This window comes from Nannospalax galili, unplaced genomic scaffold (assembly GCF_000622305.1).
Source record: "Nannospalax galili isolate Female #2095 unplaced genomic scaffold, S.galili_v1.0 scaffold1318, whole genome shotgun sequence".
In the NCBI taxonomy this organism is placed as follows: domain Eukaryota; kingdom Metazoa; phylum Chordata; class Mammalia; order Rodentia; family Spalacidae; genus Nannospalax; species Nannospalax galili.
Window position 1 is genome coordinate 876,682 of NW_008342123.1, and position 25,384 is coordinate 902,065.

The 25,384-nt window shown below is 49.0% G+C and overlaps 1 protein-coding gene across 1 annotated transcript in view; it reads right to left on the reverse strand.

Annotated features, from left to right (window-relative positions):
• Lrfn2 (leucine rich repeat and fibronectin type III domain containing 2) overlaps positions 1-20,135 on the reverse strand; it is a 195,282-nt gene extending 175,147 nt beyond the window's left edge. The window contains exon 1 of the mRNA XM_008837922.1: positions 20,034-20,135. The gene's annotated coding sequence lies outside the window, so the exon portion shown is untranslated. The remainder of the gene's footprint in view (positions 1-20,033) is intronic.
• Between the last annotated feature and the right edge of the window lie 5,249 nt (positions 20,136-25,384).

Consider the following 25,384-nt stretch of genomic DNA (forward strand, 5'->3'; position numbering starts at 1 on the left):
TCACATGCTTGCTTGCCTGCCCATGCTCAGCTCAATTTCTCCATTCATACACAGCTTAGGACTCCCTTGCCTAGGGAATGGCGCTACCCATAGTGGTCTGGGTCTTCCCGTGCTCATTCACTTAATTAAGACATAGGCCCACAGGCCAACCCAATGCAGACAGTCCTTCATTGAGCCTCTCTTCCCAGGTGATTCCATGTTGTGTCATGTTGACAAAGCTCACCATGGCATGGTAGGGAGATTAAATGATGCCCAACATCACCCAGCTGGCAAGCAGCAGGGCCAGGCTGAAATTCTCCTCTGTAGAAAGGAATTAGTTACTAAGAAGGAGTGAAGAGGGGAAGGATTTATTTTGGCTCATGATTTGAGGGGACAAAGTCCATCATGGTGAAAAAGCACGGTGTGAAGATGCCTGGGACTGTGGCAGCAGGGACACAGGGCTGCTTGCTCACATCTGGGTAGATCAGGAGGCAAATCTGAGACAGGAAATGGAGAGTGGTATAAACTTCAAGGCCCAGCCCCTCAAAAGTCCATTTCCTCATCTAGGCCCCACCTTCCAATGGTTCCACAACCTCTCAAAGCAATGCCAACGGCTGGGTATCAAGTGTTAGAACACATGCACCTGAGGGAGATATTTCACACTGAAATCACAGCAGCAGCCTTCAAGGGTAGGCAAATAGATAGCATGCTTCTGTGGGAAGGACACAGGTCATTTTGTCAAGAGCCACTTTGCCAGCCAGAGGCAGCCAAAGAATCCTAAGTTTGAAAACTCCTATGACACCCAAACCCAGAGTCAGATTCTCTTAGGAGTGGAACTCAGGGTCTGGAGATTTTTTTAAGCTCCTAGGTGATTCCAGCATGCAGAACTCTCTCTCTCTCTCTCTCTCTCTCTCTCTCTCTCTCTCTCTCTCTCCTCTCTCTCTCTCTCTCTCTCTCTCTCTCTCTCTCTCTCTCTCTCTCATCTCCAACCTTATCCAGCTCCTTTGAAGATTCAACCCCAGGTGTCTCAACCAATCATCAAATATTTATTGAGTTGGGCACTATTCTAAGCACTGGATATGGATACAAAAATAATAACGATAGCTAATACATGTTGAGTACTTGCCACAAACCAGACACTGTTCTAATGATTTCCATATATTAAGTCATTTAACCCAAGTCACAGCTCTGTGGGAGAGACTAAGATCTTCCCTTTTATGCCCATGAAGATTCAGGGGCACTCAGAGAAGTAAGGCAACTTTCCCAGAGTCATGTGGCTACTGGGTTTGCACACTCTTGAAACTGAGCCCCAGAGTTGGTGCTTTAAGCCCTATGCTCCCCTAGATCCTTCTGCATTCTTGCCTCCCGTGGCTTACAGGCTGTAAAGAGATGCAATGAACAAGCCTCCTAATGTAGACAGTATGGGAAGGGCTATTGGGGGAGGAGCCACCCCGAGAACTTAGACATGCCAACTTTAGATGGGCGTCACTTTCTAAACTGGCACCTAAAGGATGGGAAGGGAAAAGGGAGCCAAACAGAGGGCAGAGCACTGGTGTTCTAGGCACAGAGCCTAGGGAGCACAAATGCCCAGAGGTAGGAAAGAGCAGGATGTAGGATGCAGGATGCACTCTAGGAATCAGCCAAGTCCCTGATGGAGGGGAGCAGAGGGCACACAGCAGGTAAAGAAGCATAAGAGTAGTCCCCTGTCAGACCTGAAGAGTTCAGATTCTGTTCCAAATGCAGCTCAGCTTGGTGAGTGCAGCACATACAGTGTCTGTATGGGCTTACAGGGGTAGGGATGGGGGAGAGAGGCTGTTGTGGCCTCTTAGCCAGAGACATACAAAGCTGAGCAGGAGACCAATCACCTCTTCCTGAAAGCCCTCCAGGTTTCTCAGCCCCAGTCTGCAGCCCCTCTACAGTGCATGATGGGTAATTACCTGTCCATCTTTCTGCCTCCCCATCATCCCTTGGAGTACCTAGAGGACAGGGACTAAGTCTAACTGGCCTCCGTCCCCATCAAGGAGCAATGCCAGATGTTTAATAAACATCTGCCAATTGCAAGTGTGACAGAAGGACACTGGCACCCCTAGATCTGGGGACTTCACAAGCCTTGCACCAACTTCCACTCCCCTTTGTCCTCCCCGGTGGCTGAGCCCCCTGCTCTGCAATCCCCTGTGATGGGACAGCAGTGTTGAGCTGCAGATAAACCCAGAGGCCCTGCCTAGTAGGACAGTGGGAGGGCAAGAAATGTGGTCCAGACTACTAGAAACAGCAGAATCCCAAGATTCCTGGTGCTGCAGCGGATGTCTCCGAAGGCTCGGGTTCTTGGCAGGCCGTGTGGTCACCTCATTCCTCTGGCCTCTGACAGGGCTGGTACCACAGCCCTGATAGACATACACACATACACACACACCCTACTGCGTCCAGTTAGTGCTGCCCATATGTATGTGTGTTTAGGGCTGACTGATTAGGGCTGGGAAACCTATCAGAGGACTCATCCCTAATTTATCCCATCTGTGTTGGCATGTCAAATGGTGTGGTTTTGCACACGCCTTAAGTGAGCAGCCATACTGTTGAGATTTCAAGGGTCCAGCGTCCCTGTCATGTCTAGAAGACTATCTCACGTCAATCATCCTGGTCTTCTGGCTCTTGCAATTGTCCTATCTCTTCTCCCGCAATGTTCCCTGAGCATTAGGTGTAGGGGCTGTGTTGTAGATATCCCACTTGGAGCTCTTGCCCATTCACTTTCCTAACAACATCACATGGCAGGCAGAGAGTCAAAGCCTGGCCCGACTGTGTGGTCCTGAGCCCATTCTTTAGACCCTATCTGCCACTTTCCTCACTATGCACTCTGGCAACCAGAGACAGTAACAGTTTTGGTTTCCCTTTAGGAACTGAGGGCCGAATGAGTTCATCAGTGCTAATTGTGCCCAGAACACCCAGCACATGGTAAGGGCTTACCCTGACTGCACTTTGATGAGAACTTCCTGGGTGAGCATCAAGGAACCAGGGTCACTATCCAAACCACAGACACACTCCATGCCTCACTTTCCTCATCTGCTCTGTGGGGGAGTGGTCCGTCCCTATGAGTGACCCCAAGACCGTCATGAAATGCCAAGGTCTATGAAAGTTTAGAAGTTAAAAGGGGGAAGGTCCCTTCCAAGTGAGAGGCTAGACGGGCAGAGGAAAGGGCCCATTTGTCACCCTGACTTAGCAAGCAGTGTGGATTTTATGGGCCCCGGGGCCCAGGCCACTCTCTTGAACATCGATCAGAATTTATAGACTGTTCTGCTCAACTCTTTTATTCAGTTGTCCTAGAAACAAGACTGGCGTTAATAGCGTCTTTGCTGCCTAACGAGAGAGATGCAGCCAGTTCTGCACTGGGTCCCCAGCTGGGGTAGGAGGGGGCAACGTACACAGAGAACCTGGTGTGGAGCCCACTGGGCTTCTACCATCAGCAGATGTGCAGACAGCAGGCGGGCTGGCGTGCCTCCACTCCCTGCTGGGGAAGGATCAGGAGGTGATAACTCCATCAAGTGAAATATAGGAGCAGAGGTCCTCCCCATCCTTGTGCATCTGGCCTGCCCTCTGTGTAGCTGGCCCTGGAAGGACTGAGGCCTTCTGTCTGCATATGAGTTTGAACAGGACCACAGGACCAGAAAGGACAAGGTCTAACCTGTTCATCCTAAAAGGCAACAAGAGGAGTGGCCCAAATGATGACCTCATTGGAACCTGATCCTCTGCTGTCACTTACTATGTGACATTAGTGAAAGTAACATCCTCTCTGAGCTTCCATTTTCTTTTTTAAAATATTTTATTTATTATTTATATGTATTTTATGTGTATGAGTGTATTGCCTGCATGTATGTAAGTGCACCTGTGTCATGCAATGCCCGTGGAGGTCAGAAGAGGGAATCAGGTCCCCTGGAACTGGAGTTACAGACGTTACAGATGATTGTTGGCTGCCTTGTGGGTACTGGACTTGAACCCGGGGTCCTCTGCAAGAGCAGTAAGTGCTCTTAACCATTTTCTTTTTTTTCACAACAGGAATAAAAGAATCTGTGGGTTTCAACTACTCCACACTGGGATGTATACTCAACACTGAGGTTGTATACACGCTAAGGGAAATTGGGGAACTGTGACAGAGGCACCATGAGAATTGGATAACTGTGGCCGAGTCTCAGGAGCTCCAAGCCCATGGCATCCACTTCTTGCTGAGGGACCCTGAGCCTGTGACTTCATTTCTCTGTTTCTTCAGTTCCTTCTTTGGTATTATTTGGATAAAATTGATATTCACAGTTATTGTGAGACTCAAATACAACAATATCTGTAAGGTTTTCCAGGGCTCCAGAAACATAGGCAGCTAAGAGAGGTGTTGTCCTAACAGGCATCCAGCGTGGTGAAGGGTGCAGTAGTGGGCGTCAGACACAAAGGGGCTTGCCATGGTTAAGACTGATTGTCAATTTGATAAGGATCTAGAATCCCCAAGGAGACGAGTCTCAGGCCTTGTCTGTGAGAGAGTTTCTGGTTGGATTAAATGAGGTGGGAAAGCCCACCCTAAATGTGGGTGACACTGTTCCATGGGCTGGGGTCCTGGACTGAACAGAAAGGAGAAAGTGAGCCAAGCACCAGCATTCATCTCTCTGCTTCCTGACTGTGGATGCAGTGTGACCAGCTGCCTCATGTCCCTGCCTCTGTGCCTTCCCTGCCATGATGGACTGTATCCCCTCAAACTTAATGGAAATAAACCCTTCCTCCCTTAAGTTGTTTCACTTGGTTTATAGCAATGAGGAAAGTAAATAACATGGGATTCAATTCCTGACTCAGCCGCATGTTTGCTGTGTCACCTGGGTAGAACACCAACTCAACCTGGGGGACCCAGGTGACTTTAAAAAACTGAAAGTCCAATAGCTGGGCGTGGTGGTGCACGCCTGTAGTCCCAGCACTTGGGAAGCAGAGGCAGGCAGATCTCTGTGAGTTCAAGGCCAGCCTGGTCTACATAGTGAGTTCCAGGACAGCTGGGGCCACAGGGAGACTCTGCTTCAAAAAGACCAAAAAAAACAAAACACTGAAAGCCCTGCATCCCAGGAATTCCCCCGATTTCAAGAGTTCAGGACAGTTCCTAGAACACTCAGTACTCTGGAGCCTCAGTTTCCACATCTGCACAGAGGGAGACTTCTCTTTTGCAAAATGAAAGGCTACGAGTGGATGACATCACTAGCTGCATTCCACAGCCTGTAACTCTTACCTCATTTGGTTGTCAGAACAGCATTAGGGCCTTGGAAACTGAGCCTCAGAGTGACAAACAGTGTATACCAGATCACATAGCTCTTAAATGACACTGCTGAGTTTGGAGTCCAAGCTTCCTGAGAACTGTGGCCTCATTTTTCTGTCCCCCAAATCCATAGGTGACAGGGGTTCTGATGTCACCAGCTTGTCTCAAGAGTGCAATGTGAGACAGGAGATTTGTGATAGAGAATGATCAGCAGAAGTTTCTTAGGATTGAATCCAAACCCTGTCATCTTACTCACTGTGTGATGTTGGATAAGTTACCTAACCTCTCTCGGCTGTCCCTTGCCTTACCTGTAAAATGAACTAAGAGGTACCACCCCACAGAATTTATGAAACCATACAAGCAGACAGCTCAGTCAGGAAGGTGCTGCCTTCCAAGCAAGGTAATACCCGAGTTTGACCCCCAGAACCCACATCAAAAAAAAAAAAACCTACAAACAACAGGGCTTGGTGTGATCAGTACAATCTCAGCACTGGGAGCACAGAGACAGGTGGGTCTTGGGACTCACTGGCCAGCAAGCCCAGGCTACTTGGTGAGCTCCAGGCCAATGACAGATCCTATCTCAAAAAAACAAGGTGGACAGCTCCTGAGGAATGACTCTTGAGGTTGTCCTCTGGCCTGTATACATACACACACATACACACACACACACACACACACACACACACACACACACACACGCACACATGCACACACACGCACACATACATACACACAAAAACATGCATATACACATACATGCACATCTATACACACACAAACACATGCATGCACACACATACACACACGCACATGCACATATACACATAGACACAAATAAACACTCATAAGCTATATATATACATATATACATATGCACACATAAATATATACATGTACATATGCACATACGTACATATGCATACACACATATGCACATACACACGAATATATACACATGCACACAGGCACACACATACATGCATAAATATACATGCTCCCACACAAACACACATGCACACATGTACACACAGCTTGTATTAGAACCTTGCTGGGCTCACAGTGAGCATTGATGCCCACAAGCCATTATTATCATGGTGTGATATACTGCAATCTATTCATGACCCAGTCACTCCATTAGCCTCTCTGAGTGCCCGTTTTCTGACATTTAAATGGAGACGATGCCCTACTTCCTCCCTGTCATGGGGTCCAGAAGAGATAAGCTGAGCCACAGGTACAGCTTTAACACTTACAAAGTGCTGCACATAGGGACAGAAGGAATGTAATGTGCGCGCTAATAAACACGGCGCAATATAACCACAGTATGGTCGGTAACGGGATGCAATGAGAGGCAACACCAGCATTAGGAGCCAAATTGAGAGACACGACAGATGGAGAAAGACACAGTGAGGCAGAGAAAGGCCGAGAGGGGGGGACAGAGAGCAAGGGCTGAACTGAAAACGGGGATCAATGTGGTGCTGTAATTTAAAAACCAATATACAGTAAATGCCAGCCTGGTTCTGCCGAGCGGCAGAGTGGCAGAGTGGCCTGGCCTAAGACGACTCTCCTCTCCCAAAGCTGGACCAGACACTGACATCCTGACTGGCCTTGCTCTAACTCATGAGCCACAGCTCTCTCCCCACCCGAGTTTTTATTCTGGAGAGCTGAATCTGCAGGGTATCCCAACTAGGCACAACATTCACGTGGATGAATTGTCACAGAGCCATAAAATGGGCTTGGAGCCTGGACTTCTTCCACTGTGAGAGGGAGCCTGGGCAGGGCTTTGGCCACTGAAGTCTGACTTTGTACAGTTCAGCGAGTGGCCCCAGACCTCCTCTCAGGCTCCTACTGGTCCCCATTTGGGTCTCCACCTCCCCTAAATCCTATTCTTTCCCTGTGGTCACACCCACCCCCATTGCTGCCCCATGTCCCCCCTGGACACTGACCCCATGATTTGTTCTTGCCCCGACCTCACTCACGGAGCTTCTGAAACACCAGACCTTAAGTGTCCCCTTCTGGATTCCCTTCTTGGGGGATCTTCTGGGGGGTACAAGGCCTAAGGTTCTTTCCTTGCCCCCAATGCTTTCTCAACTCCCTCACTCCAGAAGCTCAGGAGTCCCTCTACCCACGAACGGGGGCAGCCCTGGAGAAAGGGCTCTGCGGAGGGTTCAGGAGATATATCTTTCTGACCTACTCCCTACACACTGGAGAGGCTGAGTCAGAGAACTCCTCTTTCCACAGAGAGCCCCCACCTCTGTTCTCCACTCAGTACCCCCATGGTCCCCTCTCCCCACAGTCTACATCTGGCATTCCCAGGAAGTGGGGACCATTGTCAAACTCCCATCTGGGTCATTCATGATCATTCCCAAAGGCTCCGTATAAGCATGCCTGGCAACCGCTTCACTAACTCCCATCCCCCAACATGCTGAGTCTGTCTGCTTCTCGTATACCATCCTATACAGGCCTGCTCAGGCATGCAAGTCAAGCAAGGAATGCGGACTTCCTCCCACACTGGGGCTCATGTGCCAGTCAAGTCCTGACCCATCTGCCATCCTCACACTGTCTGCTCCCAACTACCACAACCCCTCCACTGAACACAGCGTGGTTGTGCAGGATAATGGAAGACCCCATTAGAGGGAGAGCTTCTTTAAAACCTTTGTGCCTCAGTTTCCCCTCAAGCAAAATGGCTACACAGTCATAATAAGGCATGCTCCTGTCTGCCCAGTAAGGTCAGTAGAAAGGAAAAATGAGATCACATGGATGGAAAATATTGTGAAATTCCCCAAAAGTGCTACACACTTTAAGAGGTGGTCATTAAAATGGAATACCATGTAAGTGGTACGGTGGTCCTTCTCCACATTTAGGAAGATGACACTACTGTTTCCACAGTTTCTACCACTGCTAACTCACAGTGTTCACTAGTGCCAGAACTGTTCCAAGTACTTTACATACAGTACTCATGTAATTCTAGAACCCTCAGAGATACACAGTAGTATTATTCCCATTTTACAGATAAAGAAACTAAGGCACAGAGAGTAATCTGCTCAAATTCATAGAATCGTGTGAAAGCCCTAGCAATGGGAGCCAAGGTACACATATATCCCTACCTAAGAAGGATACTGTGTCCACAATTTTATTACCTAGCTCCCTAACAATATGCCATGCTCATCTGCTCCATCCTCATCATAGCCTAGCCTTCCTAAGAACAAAGGACGAGCCTTCCCCACTTGTAATCACTCTGTGATTGCAGGCACAGTCCCCAGACAGCAATCTCACATCTAGATTCCTGTCTCTCTACACACTGACTACTGTCCTCCCCCAAGTGTGATGGCCTCATTTATCATGTGCTTAGCAGCTGTGATTCCAGACAAAAGATCTAGGCTTTATGTGTATTCTAGGGTCTCTCCTCTGAGTTCTCCCCAGCTCAGCCTTGGTGACACATGTACCCAGGCCAGGCAGAGATTAAATGGCTCCTTTAAGGCCAGTCACCCTTGAATTAGAACCATGGCCCCAATCTCGTCATCCCATCAATTTCTATTTGGGGCGAAGATAAGGTGTCAGCTTAGAGTCAGGTAGGAGAGGGACCTGGGAAAGCAGCTTGAGAGTTTGTGTCCTAAGTAATCTTTATCCTCATCAGATCAGCATCACAGTCATAGACCATCTTCATCACCATTACCATCATCATCATCACCATTACTTTCAACAACATAACTATCACCATCGGCCCATCATTGTCATGTCATCATCACTACCACCTCCACATTATTATCACCCCATCATCACCACTATCATCATTACTCCATCATCATCACCATCACTACCACCTCTATTCCATCATCATCATGCCATCATCATAATCACCATCATCGTTATCATATCATCATAATCATTATCATTCATCATCACCATCATCATCATTGCCATCATTCTCATTATCATAACTATCACTATCAGCACCATCATCATCATCATCACTACCACCTCCACACCATCAGCAGCAGCAGCACTACCACCTCTACTCCATCATCATCACCATCATCACAATCACCATCATCACTCCACCACCATAACTATCATCATCATCACTACCACCTCTACTCCATCATCATCACTCCATCATCACAATCACCATCATCACTCCACCACCGTAACTATCATCACCATCACTACCACCTCTACTCCATCATCATCACCATCATCACAATCACCATCATCACTCCACCACCATAACTATCATCATCATCACTACCACCTCTACTCCATCATCATCACTCCATCATCACAATCACCATCACCCTCACCATCATCACTCTGTCATCATCATCATCATCATCATCATCATCATCATCCCACCACCACCGTCATCAATATCATCATCATCACCATTTAGTCTATCATAATCATCATCAATACCACTTCCACTCCATCATCATCATCATCATTGTCATCATCATCACCATTTAGTCTATCATAATCATCATCAATACCACTTCCACTCCATCATCATCATCATCATTGTCATCATCATCATTACTCTATCATCATCAACAACATCATTCCATCGGCACCATCATAATCGTCATCACCATCATCACTCTCTCATCATCATCCCACCACCACCACCACCACCACCACCATCATCATCATCGTCACCATTATTAGTCTATCATAATCATCACCAATACCACTTCCACTCCACCACTATCATCATCATCATCATCATCATAATCCCATCAGCACCATCATCATTGTCATCATCACTCTATCATCATCATAATTCCATCATCATCACCATCATCATTGCTCTATCATCATCATCATCTCTCATCATCAGTTCTACCACCACCATCAACACCATCATGGCCATCACCATTATTAGTACATCATAATCATCCTCACCACCACTACTTCCACTCCATCAGTATCATCATCATCGTCATCATCACTCCATCACCGTAATCGTCATCACTATCATCATCACTATATGATTATCATCATCATCATCGCCCAACTAATGCTATCACCACGATCATCTCTACACCACCATCATCATCACTATCACCAAATCATTATCATCACCATCACTCAAAACATCATCAAACAGCCTCATCGTCACCAACACACCACCACCATCACCACCATTTTCGGATTCATATTAAGCAGTTAATCATAAGTGACTTTGGCTAAATCCTGAGCAAACACACACACACACACACACATGAGGAAGGAAGGGCATCAGAAACAAATCATTACTGAGGATCAGAACCAAGGATCCCCACCACAAACTCCATGTAGGCCTGGCATCCATAGACATAGTCAGGCCGTGTTCAACAGGCTAAACCAAGTGGCCACTGAAACAAAAGGCTGCATGAACTGGAGATGATTGCCTTTGCAATATTTGATCTGCTGCGTGGCACATGGTAGGTATTCAGTAAGTGCTGGTGAGTTCATCTGAACAAGGGAGAATGGGTGACCATCAAATCATAGTGAGGGTGGGTAAAGGAGGCTGGGCTGGATCGCCATACCTTAAACTATCAGGCTTTCTGGGTTTTAAGGCTTGAAGGGGTGGAGGGACACTTCACAGCAAGCAAAAGGACACCACAGACCCAAGCTGGGCGTGGTGGCACACGCCTTTAATCCCAGCACTTGGGAGGCCAGAGGCAGGAGGATCTTTGTGAGTTCAAGGCCAGCCTGGTCTACATACTGAGTTCCAGGACAGCTGGGGCTACAGGGAGACCCTGTCTCAAAAAGACCAAAAAATAATAAAAATAAAAGGATACCACAGTCCCACCATGCAACATAAGATAGATTTGTGTCCTCAAGAGGTAGGATGGAGTCAGGTGTAGTGGCTCACATCTATAATTCTAGCATTTGAGAGACTGGGGCAGAAGGATTGCTTTGAATTCAAGGCCAGCTTGGGCTACATAATGAGTTTCAGGTCAGTCTGGGATCAAGAGTGAGATTCTTTCTCAAAACAAAACAAAAACAAAAACAGGAAAAGAGGGGAGGAAGGGGAAGGAAAGGAGGGGAGGGGAGAGGAGGGATGGGAAGGAAACAAAAGCAGGTAGTACAGACTGAGACCATGAACATATAAAAATGAAGAACAAAGATTGGCCCTGAGAAGGCTTGCCTTCCTCCAAACCCCAAAGACAGAGTGGTCAATCTCCCCCTCTCTCCACCCTCAGTGGAAACAAATCAGAGTTGGGGCTGGAGCACCAATCAGGCTGACCTAGTGTGATGCAGACCAAAAGCCAAAAAAGAGGAATGACCACTCCAATCAATCCAGAAAGGCACACGGATCTGTCGGATCAGATCCACTGCCAGGTGAGATCTCTTGCCCCATCCCCAGTTTCCCATCCTTACCCCAGGAATAGGGTGCACCCTTCCTGTTTCCCAGGATAGTCCTACAGAGCAAGAAGTGACCTGTGAAGTCTGTGTGTCCCATGTGCAACCCTGCTCACATTCAAGTTAGTTCCCCTATCCAGAGCTGGATCAGGCCCATCCTACTGAGTAAGCTTGGGGCTGTGCTTTAGACAGAGCACTGAGGAAGTTGAAGGCACCATGTCTTTGAAGTACAAGCAAAGAACAATGTACAAATGGAGCGTGTGTGTGTGTGTGTGTGTGTGTGTGTGTGTGTGTGTGTGTATGTGCATGCATTTATGTGTGTGTGTTATCTGTGTATATGTGTTTGTGCACATATGTACATATGTGTGTGAAGGTCAGAGGTAACAGTGGTGTCTTCCTTAATCACTTGCAACGTTACCTTCTGAGACAGGGTTTCTCACCAAACCTACAGCTCACTGATTCAGCTAGACTTAATGGCCAGCAACCCCAGGGATCTTCCTATCTCTGTCTCTCTAGCAATTGGTTTATAAGCATGTGATAGTATGCCCAGCTATTTATATAGATGCTAAGGATCTGAACTCAGACTCTCAGATTTATGCAGCAAGTACTTTACTGGCTGAGTCATCGCTATTGTCCCCTAAATATTTTTTAAACAATGACATTGAGAGTCATAGAAAGACATTAGACATACATTTTCACATGTGCATGCATTTATATAAAAGTGTATGTGAGAGTATGCTTATGCGTACAGGTATATACAGGTAAGTATGTGGGAGTGTGTATTTGTATGTATATGTGTTTGTGTATGCATATATCTGTCAATGTGGGCATGTGTCTATGTGTGCATGGATATGCAGGTGTGGTCTATATAACTATAGGCAGGTGTGTTTAAGTATGAACATGTGGCTATGTGCAATTGTGTGTTGAATCAGCTAAGAAAGAGACAGTCTTATTCAGCCTTATTCAGTCTGCAGCCCCAGATCCAGGTCCTTCAAGACGAACTCAGTCTTAGGGTTTGGTTACAGAGCAAACTGGGGCACCAGGCTGGGAGAAGTAGCTGATCAGTGCTGTCTGGCAGAAGAGGGTGGGAAAGAAGCCACAGGTCTCCAGCCTCCTCACTCTGGGGTCAAAGTGAGTCAGTAGAGGTACCTTTGCTGAGAGGCAATGGTTCATGAACTCATAAATCAAAGGATCACTGGTCTGATCCTGGGAAGCGTCTTGGGAGAGAAGCTAGACTCCATTCCACAGTTAGGAACAGGAAGAGAAAGGTACAGCCATGGTCCCTCAGCAAGCGACCAGAGGAGAACCTTAGAGAACACTCTGTGACCTATCCTCCCTGCCTTACTCCAGAGAAGACCTTTAACTTTTTACCTCCATGACTTCAGGTCACTGTCCATTTCTCTTCCTGCTGTCCACAGACAGCTCAGTTTTCTAGTTTTTTCACTGTAGGGGAATTGTAGTACAGGGCTCACCCTCCCTCACCCAGAGGTCTCTAGTACTTTTTCAGGACGGTAGGGTTGATCTTCAGCCCTTACTGGGCATTTAAAATCGTTTTGATTTATTTATTTTCATTTTATGAGTATGAGTGTTTGGTGTATATGTATGTAAATGCACCAGATGCATGAAATGCCCACAGAGGTCAGAAGAGGGCATTGGATCCCCTAGAACTGAAGTTACTGACGGTTGTGAACTGCTTTGTGGGCTCTGGGAAACAAACCCTGCTCCTCTGCAAGAGCAGCCAGTGCTCTTAACTGCTGAGCGATCTCTTTAGCCCCCTTACTGGGCATTTTTGGGAGGTTCCAAAGTCAGATATGCTTTACCCTCAGCAGCAGCATCCCTGGATCACACCCCATCTCTCTCACAGGGTGATGAAAACTCAGCTGCAGCCTGAGCCTAGATCACTTCCCAAGCTTCTACCAACACTGCAGGAAGTTGACTGACCACATGGCTGTCACATATATTGGGGACCAGTGCTTGTAACAGGGTCTCATTTACACCTGTTCTGCAACAGGAACCTAAACAGTAAATACCCTCATTCCCCAGCTGATTAGACTAAAATCCTTAAGCAGTGACAATATGGCAGGGTGCTTGGACTCTGGAGAACAGAAGAAGGAAGTAGTGCCAGACAAAGGGGGAAGGGAGACCAAGTAGATTTTTGCATCCCCAGTGTCTCATGAAGTCCAGGTTGGCCTTGATCTTACTATGTGGCTTACAATAACCTTGAACTTCTGATCCTCCTGCCTCTGCCTCTCATGTGCTGGCATTCAGGTGTGTGTCACCACACCTGGTTTGGGCAGTGCTGGGGATCAAACCCAGGGCTTCATGCACGCAAGATAAGCACTCCACCAACTGAGCTACATGCCCAGGCCATAATCTAAGGCAAGAAGGAGAGGCTGGCCCTCAGGGAAGGAGAAAAGAAGAGAGAGGAGATGTGTTGAGAGGAGAGGATCTAGGAGGGAATTACAGAGAGAAGAGGGATTCAGAGAGATGTCCATCTTTCTGTTTCTGTCATTATACCTGGGCACACGAGTAGTGTTACAGCTCCTGTATATGTGGTGGGGGAGAGTAGCTATAAGACACCCCAATAATAAATGCATTGAGCACTAAAGAGCCTAACTTTGAAACTGTGCAGGTTCTCCTGTTTCGAGCTGTTCTTACGTCTATAAGGCAGTCAGCAGGGGTGCCTAAGTCTACTGCAGGCAATCCCACGAATGTGGGTGAATTACAGGTACACATGTTTTCTCCTTCATTCTCCGACTCAGTTTATCACCTATATCTCATTTCTACATTTCTAACCTGTCCTCAGCTTGTCTGGTTACTAGTGTGTCCTTGACTCTTGGGGATATTCAGCTGTGTTCAAGTCAAAGATGCTCTGGTTTTCTGTCACTTGGAAGCCAAGCCAGTCGTGGGTCTCCTCTGAGGGACCCTTGCACAATCTCCACTTGCCAGACAGGACGTGGGGTGGTACAAACACAGACTTAAAGAGCATGATACGGCTCTGCAATACCCACCAGCTTGGTATATTTGACACCAATATTGTAACAAGCCAAGTGACCCAGAATGTAGTTATTTCTGACCTCTAGCTCCTAAATTCTTTTCCTTTGACTTTCCACTCAACAGCTAGCCTGTGTTCTAGTGCAGAGCATCCAATCCTAGCCCATCACCCCTCTCTAACTGAAACAGTAATTCCTACTCAGAAGCCAGGATGGGGGGCTTTAGATGGCTGAGCTGCTCCTAGGGCTGACTATGTGGCTGACTGTGTGGTGGCTACTTTCCCCAGCTGGGGCTTGGGGTCACAGGTGCCAGGAATCTATTCTCTGACCTCTCCTGGCTCTCCCTGCCCCTGAATCCATGAATCCACCCCCCTTTTACTCCTGCCTGTGAGCTCCTAAGGCATTCAGGCTCGTCAGTGACAATATCGCCCCCCAGAGGGGAAATGAGTTCTTGATGGAGAGACAGCAAAACAGAACAGAAACTAAGCCCTTCATCTTTAGATCTATAAAGCCCAGGTACATATACGGTGTATAAAGAGAAACTATATGTCCATAGTATTTAAATCTCATGGGGCAAATTAGGGAAAAGAGTCCATAAAGTGTCCTTCAGGGGTAATAATAAAGATGGAGAAGCAGGAGCCTGAGGGACAGACCCTCTGCCCACTGCTGTGCCCATCTTCAGTGACAGCTTTGAGGTATACTCTGGTATGTCCCATCCCTGCTGTCTACTCCTATCAGCAGCCTGGACCACATTGCCCTCCTCAGCAGCCTTGACCTCCGCTCCCAGTAGGCACAATGTCCACTGCCAGGTCTGATATGTGATGTGAACCGTGAACCCACATGTAGCTGATCCACAGAAGCCCATCTTCAAAACCCCATCCCTGAGTCTGACTTTTGACCTTTTGCTGACTTATGAAGACTATGACGCTAGGTGTTCACATTGGAACTAGTCCTTACAACCCTACAGGATGACTCCTAAAATTGGAAACCAGGCTTTGGGAGATAGGGACTGACTTCCTTCCCAACATCACTCATGAGGTAGGACCTCTGACTGGAGCCCAGTGCTTACTCTACCGTTCCCTGGTCATACTGCTAATGGCTCAGAGGAGCTGTCCTGATTGTTTGGTGAATGTTTCTAAACACAAGTGAATGATGCCCAGCTAGGGGGCAGGAGCTTTCATATAAACACTCTGAAGTTACCTCTCCAGCCAGGTACACACCCAGCACTCAGTAGACTATGGCATCAGGATTGTGAGTTGGAGGCTAGCCTAGACTACATAGTAAGACTCTGTCTCAAAAGAAAGAAGCAAAAATGGAAGCAGGGTATGGTGGCAAATACCTGTCATCCCAGCCCTTGGAAGGTAGAGAAAAGAGCTCAGTAGTTGAAGGCCAGCCTCAGCTACATAGTGAATTTGAAAAGCCAGGCTTGGCTATACCAGACTCTAGTTCAACAAAAACAAAACAACAGAACTATACAAAAATATTTTTTTGAAGTCACTTCCTCAGTCAGACCAGGTCAGCAGAGCCTTAGAGGGGAGCCTCCTGCTGCACCCCCACCTTCACTCACAGGGTTTTGGGAGCTATTCAAGGAGTCAAGAGGGTAGGCTTTGATGTCGAATGCCACACTGCCCCTTCTGGCTACTTATCAGGTGTTTGACTTCTCTGAACCTCAGTTTTCTCATCTGTCCAGTGGGGCTGACAGTGGCACTTTCACAGCTTTGTGAGAGTCAATGAGACGGAGTACTCCCTGCACTCTAACACATGAATAAGTGATGGAGGAAGCATTCCAAAAAACTGGTCCTGATACCCGAAGCATCTTCTCAGAAATCCTCGACACCCCTCAGATTTCCAGTGATCTCTAAGAACTGAAAACAAAACCCACCTCCAATTGGTTTAGGTAATTTTCACTGTTCTGTAACCCTCCCCTCCTCCAGGAACCCCTCCTGATTTACCCTCATGGCCAGGACCGACACCTGTGAGGCTGTGGTTAGAGTGAGAGGCAGTTGGGGAAGAGATGGGAAGGTTGGAGGCGGGGTTAGATGTATTTCACACTCAAGCCTCAGCTAGGGAAGGGTAACAAAGGACACAACCACTTAACCACACTTGCAAAACACAGAGCCTCAGTTTCCTGATCAAACACTCATGGCCATAAAACCCCAAAGCAGGAAAGAAGCACTTACCACACTTACCAGGGCCCCAGAGCTGAACTGCCTTCCCAACTATCACTAAATTTTTGTGGAGGGCTTTCTGAGGGGTGGGGGAAGCCAGAGGGTCCACCTTCCATGTGTATGGAAGGCCTCTCCCTGTCTTCTGCTGTGATTGTTTCTGTCAACTTGACACAAAGTAGAGACACTGGAAAGAAGGACCTCAGATGAAGAACTTCCTCCATCAGATGGGTAGGTTGCCAAGCCTGTGAGGCATTTTCTTAACTGCTAGTTGATATGGGAGGGTCGAGCCCACTGTGGGTGGTGCCATCCCTGAGCAGGTGGGCCTGGGCTGTATAAGAAAGGTAGCTAAGCCAGCCAGGGGGAAGCACACCAGTTAGCGACATTCCTGCATGGTCTCTGCTTCAGTTCCTACCTCTAGATTCCCGCCTTGACTGCCTGCTCTGACTTCCCTCAGTGATGGACTGTGACCTGAAGTTGTAAGGTGAAATAAACCCTTTCCTCCCACAAACTGTTTTTGGTGAGTGTTTTATCACAGCAACAGAAACCAAACTAGGGTACCTGGCTACCCCAACCAATGGAGTATTTCCTGGGATATGAGAAGGCTATGGGGCCTGCCAGGAAAACACTGGTCAGCACACATCTACATAGTGTACACAACTACCTCATTTTATTTCATGAGATCATGGGGCTCAAGTGACTAACAAAAATGTGGCAGAGTTGGAATTCGAACCCAGGTCCTCCAAATTTAACTTTTATTTTATTACATGACAAAGGAGTTAGATTCTAAAATTCCACCTGTGCCTAAAATTTAAAAAAAAACCCTATAAGACACCCAAATTATTGCTCCTGCTCACAGTCTAGCTCCACTTAGCATTTCTGATGTGTGTGTGTGTGTGTGTGTGTGTGTGTGTGTGTGTGTATTGTGTTTCTTTGCTCCAAGTTTCTGCTCAGTCTGGCAACTTTCACCATCAGACTGTGTCTCCCATAGTACAGGACAGGGGACTTTCTGAAATAGATTCTAATTCCAGGCTCACTTCTTAATTGTCCCTGAGTTTACAGGCACCATCCCCAGCTCCAGGCAAGGAGTTTGGAAGTTTCTACACATTCCCCCAAAACAGTTCCACAAAAATCAAGACTAAAATGAGCAGACCTGCTACCACAAAGGCAGGCAGTTGAAGGCCAGAAGCTCTAAACCCTTGGTTTTACTTTGAAGCAGGATGAGGATTAAAAGAAAAGCGTCCCTCTTTAGCCAAATTAGGGCCTCAGGTCCCTCAGCATCTGCACCTCCCTGCACATTCCTAATTCCTTCCTCCCCTTTCCCCTCCTCCCTTCCTCCCTAGCCTGGCCTCCCAAGGCTCCCCGTTCACCAGCCCCCAGACCAGACTCCCCTGTGGATCACATTTCTAAGCCTGGGAAAAGAGGCCACACAGCAGAGGAGGGGATCTGACCACAGCCTCCCTCCAACCAGGCCAGACCCAGTCCTGTCCCCAGAGCTGCCGCTGGGAGTTGGCCTCCTGAGGAGCACCGAGGAGCACTGAACCAGAAAAGCCAAGTTCAAGTCCACAGTTTCTGTTCCTCAGGGTGAGGGCAGGAAGATAAGCAATTACTTTCCCCCCCGAGCAGAAATCAGACCAGAAACTCTAGACTGAAGACTGGAAAAGGACAGAAGAATAGGAGGAGGCCTGGAGCACAGAGACAGACCACGGAACTGCACCCCTGGCCCTAGGCAGAGGGAAAGGATGCACCACATTCCAGTGTCAGCAGGAGGGTGGGAGCAGCCTGGGCACGCAGAAGCCCAGCTTTAAGTACCGATCTTCCTGGCCCAACCCTCATCTGACAGTCCCTATCAGCAAGTCCCACAGCCCTCCCAGCTGCACTACGTTGCTGTTTAAAGCTTCTAGGCCAGAACACACAGCACAAGACCCGGTTCCTCAGCTCCCAGTTTCACCTCCCTCTCTGCTCGGCTCCTGTCACCAATTCCAGCTCCTGTCACCAATTCCAGACCCAAGTGCAACAACCCACCTATAAGCTCTGCCCTGGAGCCTGGTCTACCACCTGGCTGCACTTTATTCTCTAGCTGAGCTGTGAGCCCAGCCCCAGGGGTCAGTTTCTTGAAGCTGCCTCCTCCCCCCAGCCCTGTAAGGCAAATAGAGGCCACCTCCCCCAACACACACACACACACACACACACACACACACACGCACACGCGCACACACACACGGACAGTAGAGGGTTAGTATTTACAGTCATGCCTGCAACCCCAGCTTGGCAGACAGGCTTTAACAGCGCCCTCTCCCTGCAAGTGTGTGTCTGTCTGTCTGTCTGCAGCTGTTTCTGGGTGGACTTGGCATGAGTCTGGCTCAGTTCCTCTGCAGTCTCTCTCTCTCTCTCTCTCTCTCTCTCTCTCTCTCTCTCTCCCTCTTCAGTCTTGACTGTCTGGGCTCCTCTTCCTGGAGCCCAATGCCTCTGTCTTTTGTGTTGGGCTCTCTTTGGGAAGCAGTCACTGCTAGCCTCCTGGGAGCTGTCCACTGTTCTCCCTCCTCCCTGCTCAGACCAGCATCAGAAGCAGGCAGGGCTGGGTGGCAGACAGAGATCTACCAACCTGGGCATGGCTAATGCCAGTTTCCATATTGCTTCATCATGCCATTCTGTTGCCCCAAGCCGCAGACACATTCACAACTCTCCTGATCTCCCTCTGATCTGCCTGAGGCCAGGGTAGGATCCCTGTGCCTGCCTTAGCTGCCTTCGGAATCAGCAATCATGCCTTCATACCCTCCATCCTGCTGACTACACCAGCCCCTCCACCCACTTGGCTTTACCCCACCCTGGCCAGACACTGAGCTCTGGAAGACCCAGCAGCCTTCACCCAGACCCCAGTGAGGGTCCTGGCCAGGCCTGGCATGTGCTAAGATGCAACAGAGTGGTCTGGCCACGAAGTTGTCCTGACGCTTTGAACGGCTGCATTGGTCCGAGGAGGCTTAGGGTCTTCCTCCAGCTCCCAGCCTCACCTAGACCGGCTCTCCCCGCTCCCCACCAGAGTTTTACCCCCCACTATCAAAACACAAGAAGAGGTAGAACACCTCTTGCGATAAGGATGGGTGAAACAGGGAAGGCGTCTGCACGTCCAGATGGATGGAAGTACCCAGGATGGAAGGAGTCCTCAAGTGAGACAAAAAAGGATGTAAAGTTCCCCTGGTCCCCAGGGTGCGTGCATCCCTGCGCCCAGCTCCCGCCGACACCCGGGATCTCCGAGACTCAGCCACGACAGTCACTCACCTGGGCAAGGCGGCATCTATCCGCGGCGGGGAGGCTCCAAGGCCGACTCCGCAAGGCTCCAGGACTCCCTGGCTCCGCCACGCATCCTTCCTGGCCCGAGAAAGGCTCGAGCTAAGCTTTCCAGTTCCAGCGATCCAGCGAAGCCAGGCAGATGGTGGCCTCAGACCATCCACGCGGGGAGCGCCCTGAGCGGCTTATTCAGTTATATCCAAGGCATTCAGCAAGAAGGGGCGGGAGGAGGGGAGCACAACTTGCTCTCTTCCAGATTTTTTTTATAAAGAAAAGAAAACATAATCCTTTCCTACGAAGAGGCCGGTAAGGTTTTCCGGATCGAAGACACCCTGGTCTCTCCCCAGGAACCTGAGGCTTCTTGGAATGCGGGGTCCTCAAGTTCAGAGGATCCTGCCCTGTGGTGTGTGTGTGTGTGTGTGTGTGTGTGTGTGTGTGTGTGTATGCCAGAGGGAGGGAGTCAGGCACTCACACACGCACATACAAACACACTCCCCCGCACTCCCTGCGTGCACACTGTCCCTCACGCGTGCGCGCACTCGCGCGCACCCGGTCTCTCTCTCTCTCTCTCTCTCTCTCTCTCTCTCTCTCTCTCTCTCATACACAGAGAGATCGCACGATTGCACGCACGGATTTGGGAGGATGCGGCCAGCGGTGGAGACAGCCTAGAGACCAGAGGCGCCCAGGACCCCGCCGCCGAGCGTACGGTCCCAGCCGGGCTCTCCCGCGCTGCAGCCCCCAGTGGCGGCCCCGGGAGCAGCAGGAGCCCCGGTGCCAGCCTCGGCGCCCGCGGCCCCGGCACCCGCTTCTGCACCGTTCCACACTGTCGCCCAGGGATCTGTCCAGGTGGCAGCGTCGGCTCCGGGTGGATCCGCTGGGGCTGCAACCGCGCGGGGCCGCGAGCCCCGAGGACCCGGAGAACCCGGTGTATCCGCAGCCGGGTGACACCGGCAGCCCCTGCGCACCGTGATCTGGGCGGCCTCACGTGCCGAGCCCGCCGCCTGCCGGAGGAAAACCCGAGCGCACCCGCCCTGGGCTGGGGGTGGGGACGGAGATGGAGATCGCGCCCACCCAGCCCTAAGTCCAGCTGCTCCGATCCCGCACTTCAGCCAGAAAGCTATGGCAAACCGGTGCCTGGTGCATGCACACACACACGCTTTGACTTTCCTGAATATTTCAAGAATCTGGCCAGACGAACAGAACCCGGAGCGCAAATTTTTACTGTACCCGCTTTGATCTCCCAGCAGTCATGATGTAGCATAGTAAGAAACTGGAGCCCAGAATAAAGCTCATTATCTGAGGCAAGTGGTAGTTAGTATAGTCCCTACTCCGGCCGGCTGTGGGCTTAAAATCACAAGGCCGGAGCAGCCAGAGGCTCGGTGGTCTTTGTCCTCTGTATTCACTGGGCTATCAGTGACCAGTTCCTGGGGAAGGTAGGACTTGGAGCTGGCTTCCTGGGGCTCCTGGGAAGAGTGGCACATGTCTGTCTTTCCCTCTGGAGGAAATGAATTGATGGGAATCCTGCGACTGCTCCAGTTGTTAAAGCCCAGGGCAGGGAGCTTGTTCCAACTCAATCCATCTCTGCTGTCCTGGTGGCTCACATGTCCTATGCAACTGTCCCAGTTACCCACAGGGAGGCACATGTGGCATGTGGTTGTGTCTCTGCAGCCCAAGACTGGCTCAGCTGGACATAACTGTAACTAAAGACCCTGCCTCCCACCTGTCTGGGCAGCTGGGTCTGCCTGTATCTGCAGAGGTGTAAGCAACTAGCCTTGTGCAGGGCACTGTCCCAGGTGCACCCAAGGAAACTATCAGGCTTGTGTGCTACAGACTCTTGAAGACAAGCTCTTCCCTGTAAGGGGTCTGGGAAACCTGAGGAGAAAAGGGTATGGCTAAGATGAAGCTTAAATGGGGTCAGCTAACCTTGAAGAGAAGGAAGCTCACTCAAGAAAAGAGGGGCTAGCCAAGTGCAGGGGACATGCAGGGAAGGAAAGGAAGGGGCAACGTGGAGCAGAAAATGTAAAGATGTAAAGTCCAGAGGAAGGGGAAGAAGCAGCTGCTGAGTGCCTTCCTCCTAGCTAAACTGCATTTTGCATATAACAACATAATCATCATCAACAACAACAGCAATATAATAATAATAATAATAATAAAGGTGAGGCCACAAGGCATAATGAAAGGAGTACAGAACATGGATGACGGGTTACTTACAGGAACAAGAATGACCCTCAAACAACTGCGTCATCACAGAGCCTCACCCATCACAGATGGCAAAGTCATTGAAGCTGCATCATGGAGTCCCTGCTCCAATGAATTTTCTAGTCTTGATGCACTCTAGCATCTCCCAAGATCACTTGTAGCTGGAATTAGGGAAGAACAACAGCTAGAAGCTCAGGTGAGGATCTGGTGACCTCCCCCTCCTCTGTCTGCTAGAGAATGCCAATACTTCTGTTCTAGTACTAAAACATCGAGCAAAAGCAACTTGGGAAGGAAAGGGTTTATTTGGTTTACAGCCCATCATTGAGGAAAGCCAGAGCAGGAGCCTGGAGCAGGAACTGAAGCAGAGACCATGGAGGAAACACTGCTTACTGGCTTACTCACCTACCTTTCTTATACAGCCCAGGCCCACCTGCCCACAGTGGGCAGGGTCCTCCGACATCGATTAGCAATCAAGGAAATGTTCCACAGAAGTGGCCACAGGCCAATCCATTGAAGGAAATTCCTCGATTGAGATTCCTCCTCCCAGGTACATCTAGGTTTCTGACAAGTTGTCAAATGCTAATAGCACAAGCTCTCTTTCCAAATTACAGAGCTGGCTGTCACTGTATTGCTTTATTCCAAATACCATGACTACTGGGCCATGTTAGTATCTGCTCCAAGATAGCATCAGCTCTTGCCCAGAGGAGAAATGCCATAAAATACCTGGAACACTCTGGGGCATGTGGCTGTATCTCCCCCTTTCTTAAGTAGAACATCTGTGTCTGGAGGTATTACTTAGCTAGTTATATATTCGCAGGCATGGAGAATATTGGGGCTGATCTCTCCTCCCATAATCAACAGCATATGAAGCCAAACACTACAACCGCAGGGCTTTAATGGCTGGCTGGACAGAAGAATGGGACCTACCTGAGTCTTATTTCTGAACCCGGGAGGAGATGTGATACCCTACCTGAACCTACCAAAAAGTCACTAATGGGGGACTATGAAAACCTGGCTCCAGGAGCCCTAAATCTTACAGGATTACTGTATAGCAGGAGATTTTTCTCATCAAGATTTTACCATTGTCCCCTCCTGTTAGAGTCAATCCAGATGGGCCTGCCAATCATCTGGGAGGGAAATGCCCCCTTGCAAAAAGCTGCTTGTTCTAGAGTTTTCAGAACTAGTTTCAAGTCTGCCTAAGATGTAGATCAACACAATGGCCCCTTTATCGTTATCTGTTCTCAGCCCTGAGTGTACACTGCCCTGAAATAAACCTTGTCTTCTACACGACACTCTGTGGGTCTCATCTAAATTCTTTCAACAAAAATCCTAAGGACCAGGGCACTGAGACAGGGGCAGATAGATATCCCATGGTCAGAGGTAGAGAGGCACTTAGCTGGAGGACATGGTGGGATGGACCTGGGCTTTGATAGACTCTGTAGAGACCCCAGGATGAAAAAAAGGAGGTCGATGGGGCTCAAAATGCAATGAAGGGTTCAGGTTAGCTGGCAAGACAGATGCCGGGGGCCGAGGAGCTACAGAGTGGAGACTGTTAAGTCAGCTCCATAAAGAAAAAGTGCAACCTGGAATCCCAGACGTTGCTGATGCTTCTTGAGTTTCCCTGAGCTGATGGTAGCCTGAAGGGTAATTGTGGGCCAGGGGGAAAAGAGGAATGCTGTAACACAGGGACTGGTGAGGTGACTCAGTCTGTAAGGTACTTACAAGAACCTGAATTCAGTCCCCAGAATTACATTTAAAACCCTGGCCTAGTGACATGCTCTTGTAAACCCAGTGTTGGGGAGAAGGAGACAGGTAAATCCCTGGGGCTTGCTGGTCAGATAAGCTAGTCTACCTGGAGAGTTCCAGACCAATGAGAAATTCTGTCTCAAAAAACCCAGGTGAACAGCTTCTGAAGAAGGTCACTCAAGATTGCCTTCTGACTTCCACATGCATGGCCACACCCACCCACATATGTGCACACATGAATATATGCACACACTCACATAGAGATCCTGAAACCCGGTCACAAAAGGCCCTGGGGTCTCCTTCCATGATCTGCTCCATGGACCAGCTCCTTTAGTCTTCCCATTAATAACTTCCCATTCAAGCAGGAAACCCCAGCTCATCCCATGGGCATATAAGAGCAGGGTCACATGGGTCATTAGGGGCCGAGGCCCTGGGCTGGAGTGAGCAATCCTGTATATGCAAGGTGCGATCTTTTACTTCCTAGGTATCTTCCACTTCCCCTTTCCCCATAGTGTAGTGAGAAGTAGCCAAAATAAATTCTTATTAGTATGCATATGTATTCCCAAATTCCTTAACAGAATGACTAACACCACCTACAGCCATTAGCCTGAGTTTGTTTTCTAAATCCAGTTTGCTTTTCATCTCCCAGCTCAGCTCTCTGTTTACCTCTCCCCTATCTTCAGCCCAATGGGCTCCTTTGGCTGTCTCTGGCTCCTGTCCCAGGTCTGGGGACAGGTTCCTGGGCCATCACGGTCAAGCAACAGGCACGACTTCATTGAGGCAGGTCCATGCATCACGGAGCCTTTTGCTAAACTGTGTGGAGGAGAAGGAAGAAGAAGGCAGCATCTCTTCCTGGAGAGAAAAGACCCACACCGATGTTGCCACTGTCATTAGCCATCTATAAAAAGCATCCCAGATGCTCCGTCACTAGTTTGGCACAAGTCACATGACAGAGATCACTATCCCCATTCTACAAATAAAAACACTGAGGCTCAGAGAGGTAGCAAGTCAGCTTGAGAGTTGAGAGCTGTTGACTGATGGACTGGATTTCAAACCGAGGTAGGCTTGTTAATCCTAGTCTCGATGACCCTGATACAACCGGAGGTGCTGGAAATGCTGGGCAAAGAGAAGGACCTGGTGTGGAGATGATTCCTAGGAGCTTTCCACACCGGAGAGCCACAGGAGTAGAGGGCCTCTTAGAATTTTCTAGACTTGGTGGAAAAACAACACTGGAAGGAAAGGTTGTGGATCCAGATCCTGCTCTCTACTGGGACCTTGGAGAACTGTTTTTTTTTTTTTTCTCTCTCTCTCTCTCTAGGCCTCAGTTTCTCCATCTCTAAGAGCCAAGGAAAAGCAACAAAGAAAACAGCCATCCAGAGGCTGGGGAGATAGACCAG